The 7,061-nt window shown below is 38.0% G+C and overlaps 1 pseudogene; it reads right to left on the reverse strand.

Annotated features, from left to right (window-relative positions):
- Window positions 1-478: 478 nt before the first annotated feature.
- On the reverse strand, window positions 479-1,487 carry LOC149236561 (peroxidase 5 pseudogene; annotated as a pseudogene).
- Window positions 1,488-7,061: the final 5,574 nt, after the last annotated feature.

The raw sequence follows: 7,061 nt of genomic DNA on the forward strand, positions 1-7,061 counted from the left end.
TGATTACCAAGACTGTGACATTAATTTTCCACTTTATAGAAATTGACATTAGTTTTCCACTTTATAGAAATTTATTATCTTCTTTCGGAGAAGGGGTGGTTGTTAATGGCAGGGGACATCGTTTTTTCTCTCATTTTATTCAGTTGTTTGAGGAATGAGTTTGAATTTCCGATAACCACTTTAGTAATATGATCTAACTCGAACTATGGTTTAAAAATCAGCGAATATAATTTCGAAACTACAGGCGCTCAATTTCCAATATCGTCAGGTCACCAAAAAGTTATAGAGTACTTACACCCAAAATTTATAGAAGAATTCTTGTGATGATTTATTATTTTACCAAGGGAATGTAACAGTTAATACACGTGTTGAAGAGACAGGAGTACATATAATTTAATCGTGGTTAAGCACAAACACATTTCTAATTGAATTAAGAATGTAAATTTTAATCCAACGAAAGGGAAATTTCCAATCTGTTTTAACTGTTTGCAACCGTGCAGTTGGCCCGGACTCCTCCCTGCTTGCCAGTCAAGACACTAATCTCTCCCATTTTTGTCATGGCGGTAGCAAATTTTTTCTGGCATCCTACCAAGTCAAGCCCCGAGTTTGCAGTCACACTGGATTTGGTGTTTGGATCTGTAAGGAGGGTTGCATCAGATGTAAACAGACCACGGTTAGCTATAACTTCGTCGTAATAGACGTTGTCCAGCGTGAGTGGCGTATGAGGATCCATGAACACGGTCGTGTTGACGTTACTAGGGCTGCCTTGGGGACAACTCTGCTTTAGTATCTGTGCATACGTCGGATCAAGGGACGAGTCCGTCGTACTCGTGCCGTTGAAATTGAAGAGCCTACCGGCGAATGAATAACAGTGAGATACACCAATTGTGTGTGCTCCTGCATTCGCGCAAACAATACAAACATGATTATACTCGACAAATGCTTTTGCTCAACCATTTGTATCATCTACTAGTATTGACATATTGATGATTTGCAGGTCTGAGAATATACCTGAAAATGTAACCATCTCGTCCTGGGATAGACCTTTGGATGCAAATAGCTGAGTTAGCTGGGTTACATTGAAGGTAGGGGGAGGTAGATTTCCCCGAATATTGGAAGCTAGTGAAATATTTCCATCCTTTCTTCCAGCTGGAACATCCCAGCAGAGAGGGATGGAGATGCCTGCGATCAATCTTGATTCATTATTAGAAATCATTGAGCATTTCCGCTATGCTATGCTATACTCAATTCAGTTGTAGTCATGTATGATGTTTAAGACGAGTACCAGTGATGCACTATCCCTATCCGCACAATGGGACAGTAAAGTTAAGGAACACGCTGGTAACTACCCGACTCACAATGGGTTCAGCTTGTGGACAAATAGTATTGTAATAGCCCACTACAAGGTTGTCGCTTACTGCAGCCCCAGCTAAGGCACAAAATAATATAGCAAAGAGGGTCACCTTATGGCACAGAGTCTGCGCCATTTCCCCTCCCTGGAAACCGACATAAAAGAAACAGAAAATGAAGTCATTCCAAACATTAATTTGCTTACAAATATGCATCCCAAAAACGTCTATCACAACGCCTGAAAGACTATCTATTGCTACCCAAGTTCTCACCTTGGATTACAACTGGGAGTTGATCGTTAGCTGAGCTAGTACTCAAAATCTGAGATGGGAGATAATAGTATTCAAGTTTGCTACTGAATACTGAGAATCGTCTATGCGAAGCTACAAGTATTTATAGATGTATATAACGGTATTTGTGTCGGTGGATGGCATTGGTCTAATAAAAGTTACGGTTGTGTGTCGTGGGCAGAGCTTAGAATATTAGGAATTCCATGGATATCAGTAAAAAGTGAATTATTATTTGTTCCACCCTTCAGTCATGTTCTATAATTCGAAAATATTTTCAAAATCTACAATTTTTACCGTTAAAATTATTTTTGAAATTTAAAATCAATTTCAAAAACCAGAGAAGAATCGACATTTTGTTTTTTGAATTTATTAAAATTAAAATAAATTCAGAAAATTCAGAAATATTTGATTACAAACAAATTCAAAATTAAAAGTGAGTTTCTTATGCTATCTTGTTAAGTGATACACAGACTGTTACTATTGAAGCAATATTTATGATAAGAGTCATAAGGTATTTAAAAAAAATTGAGCAAATGGAAGAGTATAGATAGGCTGGTTGTTTTTAATGACAGATTGTACAACAGAAAAAAATTTGATGTAGCAAAATAACAAATCTTTTTAGTAAATGGGGTATTTTCTTGAACTTAAGTTTCACAAGTGTACTTGGATAAGGATCTCAGAATGTGAAAATAATGAGAAATAGATTTAGTTATGAAGCAGTTATGAGCAGTTGATCAGAATTAGTTATAAGTAGTTGAACAGAGTTAGTTATGAGTGGTTAGGAATTCATATATAAGCATGATGTAATTGAGTAAAGAGATGAATAAAATTTGTGGGTTTTCTGTTTTTAATTTGGTATCAGAGCTCAGGGTTTGAGCTGGGGTGAGAGGGCAGGTGAGGAAGGCCGAGGTTTGTGCCACCTGCGTGGAGCCCAGCAGAGGAATAGAGCCGTAAAGAAAACAGCAGAGGAGTAGAAGGCGTGAGAGGCTGGGTACGTGGTTTCAAACTTGAGTGTGTGAGTTTGCTGTTTTATTGAGCAGAGGCTGTGTGAAGCCGAGTTGCTGAAGGCTGTGTGAAGCCGGTTGCTGAAGGCTGTGTGAAGCCGGTTCGTTTTTTGAACTGTTGGAATCGTTGACCCTGTCCAGAACTTGGATTTTTGGCACTGTGGTGTTGGTACCCGTGTTGGCGTGGTGAACCCGATGTGAAGAGTGCAGTTCCGGAGGCGTTGTGCAGTTTGACGCTGTGGTGTTGGTATCCGTGTTGGTGTGGTGACTTTCTGTTGCGTGAGAGGAGTCTGGCCTGAAGCCAAGGCCGTGAAGATCCGTGAGCGGCTGTGTAAAGCCGTGGCTGTGCGTTGAAGGTGTGAGAGGCTGTCCGTGAAGTCTTGTTGTCTGTTGCAGTGGAGAGGGCGTGTTGCAGCGTGAGAAGCCGTGAAGTCTTGCTGTGAGAGAGGAGGCTGTGTAAAGCCTGCGTGAAGGTCCCAGGCCAAGTTCCCGATGCAGGGATCATCTACTGAGAAACGTGATTGTGTTGAACTGTCAACCTGCCAGTGAAGGCGGCAGTGCAGTCGGAGGTTATAAAATTGATTCAGATCTTGGGAGACCTGGTCGCTGAGGAGCCCATTCCTCTGTTCGACGTGCCAAGCAAAGTTGCGGAAAAGGTTATCGAATATTGGATTTTTGGTAAGGAAAACTTGACTGCGTTTTTTTTTTTTTTTCATTCGAGATTTCACTATCGTTGCAGCCATCCGAGAATTGCAGCCATCGGAACCGTGTGCTGTCGAGAACCGTTGAAATTTTCAAAATTATACTACAATCAACTGTAAGAGTCGAATTCCTATAAAGGGTCGAGGAAAATGAGTCACTCATAGTTTGGCGGTTGTTGATATTACTCATATGCTCGAGAACAGCTTTAGGCGATTGGTTTGACTTTAGGCGATTGGTTTGAAGCGTTAACTGAAGTATTTTACTATTACAGTTACAGGAAAAAGTTAAATTCCCTGTCCTTCATCCAACCATGCAAGGACATTGGGAGGTCCGTTTTGTAGGAGCGGAGGTAGCATCGTAGGAGTTAAGCTATTTGGTTGTTTCAGTAGGTTTTCAATCCAGCAATTGATCATGTTCTATAGCAGTTATGGATAGAAGTGAGTTGCTGTCAAGAACCAACCGTCCGCGTGCTGCCAAGACCCCTGTCGAAAACCTGCGGTATTGTTTTATTCATTAATCAGAAGTGAGGTCTGTACTACCGAGGTCATATTCTTTTTCAGTGGGCCCGGTTTTCTTTGTTTTGTTGCAAAAACTTGTGTAAGTGGGTCTTGTTCAAGAGAGTGCTGGTAGTGACCACCATTTGTGACAGCTGGTCTAATTGAAGGAGCTCGGAGGGCCAAGGAGAGCAGAGAGAAGCAGTAGAAAAGGCGTTTTGTTTGAAGTGTGATAAAGCTGATTGAAGTCGTTTTGTTTGAAGTGTGATAAAGCTGATTGAAGTGTGATAAAGCTAACTGATATGTCTATTATTTTAGATTTTTTTGACAATGATCCTTTTAATGATCATTTTTTCATGAACCCATTTGGGATTAGCAGTGTTTTTGAGTCCATTGACAAAGAGTTTCATGTTATTGAAGATCATGTCCCTGAAGAAATCACTCATGTTGTTGAGAATCACGCTCATGTTGTTGAGAATCACGCTGTTGAAGAAATCACTGAGATTAAAACTTGCCCGGTTGTTAGAAGTTTTATTGGATCTACTTTCAAGATGACTCCTACATTGGAGGATACTACCATGGATGTTCTTCGAAGGTCGCTCATGTTCAAAGATGACTGCGTTTTGGTGACTCCTTCGTTGGTTCCTCATGGAAAGTGGGGAGAACATGAATTAAATTACCTCGTTCGAGATCTTGCATTGCCTCTTAATCCAAAAGAGGTTGTTGACCTTAAGTATGTACGCAAGGAGCAAAGGAATTTCATAAGGAAACCCAAAAAGGTGAAGATGAAACTGCACCAGCAATGGAAAAGGAACAAGCATGGACCTTTTAATAAGAAGGCAAAAATGAAATGTTTTGTTGTAAGCCTAGCTGAGACTTAGACCAGCAGGCAAGTTAAAGTTTAAGTCGTCATCATTAAGAATATATAGTTTGTTATATAGTTGGAATTAAGGGGAAGTGGTAGAAAGGTATTAATCCCAACTACCCTCTGTTAATGCAGTAGTTAGATAGAGAATACAGCAGATGTTCAAAGTACAAGTTCTAGAAGTCAGTTAGGTATGGTAGAAAATCCATTTCTCCATTAAGGGAGGATGTGAAAATAATGAGAAATAGATTTAGTTATGAAGCAGTTATGAGCAGTTGATCAGAATTAGTTATAAGTAGTTGAACAGAGTTAGTTATGAGTGGTTAGGAATTCATATATAAGCATGATGTAATTGAGTAAAGAGATGAATAAAATTTGTGGGTTTTCTGTTTTTAATTCAGAAGAAATAAAAAATACTATATTGAAATGTTTAATTCCACTCAGTCATCAACCAAAATTCTTATTGGTTAGGACTAATTCTCATCAACTACTTGAAAAGACCAAAAAAAGTGTGGGAGGAAAGAGTATGCATTTTTTGTTCTTCCCAAAAATGTAAAGAGAAAAGCATTTCATTTTAGAATGTGAGGTTTTTAAAGATTTGAAAAGACCAAAAAAAAGTGTGGGAGAAAAGAGTATGCATTTTTTGTTCTTCCCAAAAAATGGAAAGAGAAAAACATTTCATTTTAGAATGTGAGGTCTTCAAAGACAATATGGAAATTTATGCAGATATTTCGGTAGCTAGTTCTTGGGATAATCTATTCAGCCTTATTTCATTTTAGAATGTGAGGCCTTCAAAAACAATATGAAAAGTTATCCAAAATAAATTGGCATCTAGTTCTTGGGATAATCTATTCAGCAGCATTTCATTTTAGAATGCCAGGCATTCAAAGACAATATGCAAGATATACAGATACCCTAGCCACTAGTTCTTGAGATAATCTCTTTAGCTATGGGTTTGTTAAAAAACTGAAGCATTTATTGTGAAACTTCACATAAAAAAACAAGAAATATATCAAGCAAATAAAAAAACAATATATCACATAAACTATCTTTAACCTAATAAACATTAAAATAATTTCTTAATCTAATAATCAATTACGAAGAGCGAAGGGAAATGAAAGGAAGACTACAATCCAGATAAAAACCCAAAAACAAGTGTCTGAAGCAACTCACGCGTCTTGTGTGACCCTACGGCACGCGGTCTCTCTGACGCTTCCTCCCGCTATGGAACAAAACTGATTATGTATTAAAGACCTAACGTAGCGGTCTGGTTTCTGTAATTCGTCATCAAACAGATGTCACATATTCTCATTCACTTTCATTGAAATTTTCTGTAATTCCTTTTCAAACATGTCACATATTATCATCTTCTTTCATCGAAATTACATATACTAGTACAAACATGGCCTTACAAACCCTGGGAAGTTGTAAAAATATAAAAAAATTAATTGTAATGTTCCATATAGCTAGTTTGATCGATGTAGGACTGTAATGAATTGTCAATCTAAGCCTGTGATTGGTTTGAGTTCTATTTCTGCCGCTAAATACTCAGAGAAAGTCAATATATGCCCTGAAAAGTTTGTATCAGGCATTATTTGACACCTTCGTATTTTACTATGTTCCTTGCTCGGATTCGATCCCCAAGCTCTCCACGGGTCATGTTGTGTCATGTTATCAGTACATACCATCGTGAGCTCTAGACGGGTCATGTTGTGTCATGTTATCAGTACATACCATCGTGACGTTGCATTTTAGTGCTCAATATATTACATTTTGTAGCCTCGCATCTCTTACCTCTAGGTCATTCTGAGGAGAAGAATTCAACGAATCACGCTCCTACGATGTCAGAACTCCATGCTAGAGCCTACTAGCTTCTCACATTATTGATCATTGACTTTAAAACTATGAATGGATAACGCTGCCCCAAAGTCAAAACTCCATGCCAGAGTCTACTAGCTTATTTTCTTTAGCAAGCAATCGACTGTAAAATTATGCAGGTCGCTCACCGAGTCACCAGACTAAAGCTGGAGCCTGCTAAATAATATTTATTTTCGATGGTGGGTCGTAAGGTTTAGTGGGATGTGATGAAATTTACTCCGTGGCTTATGCTATGTTATGTAGTATTAAGGTTGCTTATAATTGTGATGTCTATCTTTTATAAATGGGTCGTGTGTAGCGAACAATATGTGTATGTATCATATCATTAACATAACATAAAAAAAATTCACATAGGTTAATTTATGTAAAGTTTTAAGTTATAAATAGGTTTGGTTACACAATTTTGAATTTAAAAAAAACCATAATTTATTTCATATTGAAAATATTTATTTTAATTATATTTTATAGTTTTTTAATT

The sequence above is a fragment of the Pinus tabuliformis genome, chromosome 8 (assembly GCF_031772625.1).
Source record: "Pinus tabuliformis cultivar Carrire ecotype Pingquan chromosome 8, CPIR1, whole genome shotgun sequence".
Classification (NCBI taxonomy): domain Eukaryota; kingdom Viridiplantae; phylum Streptophyta; class Pinopsida; order Pinales; family Pinaceae; genus Pinus; species Pinus tabuliformis.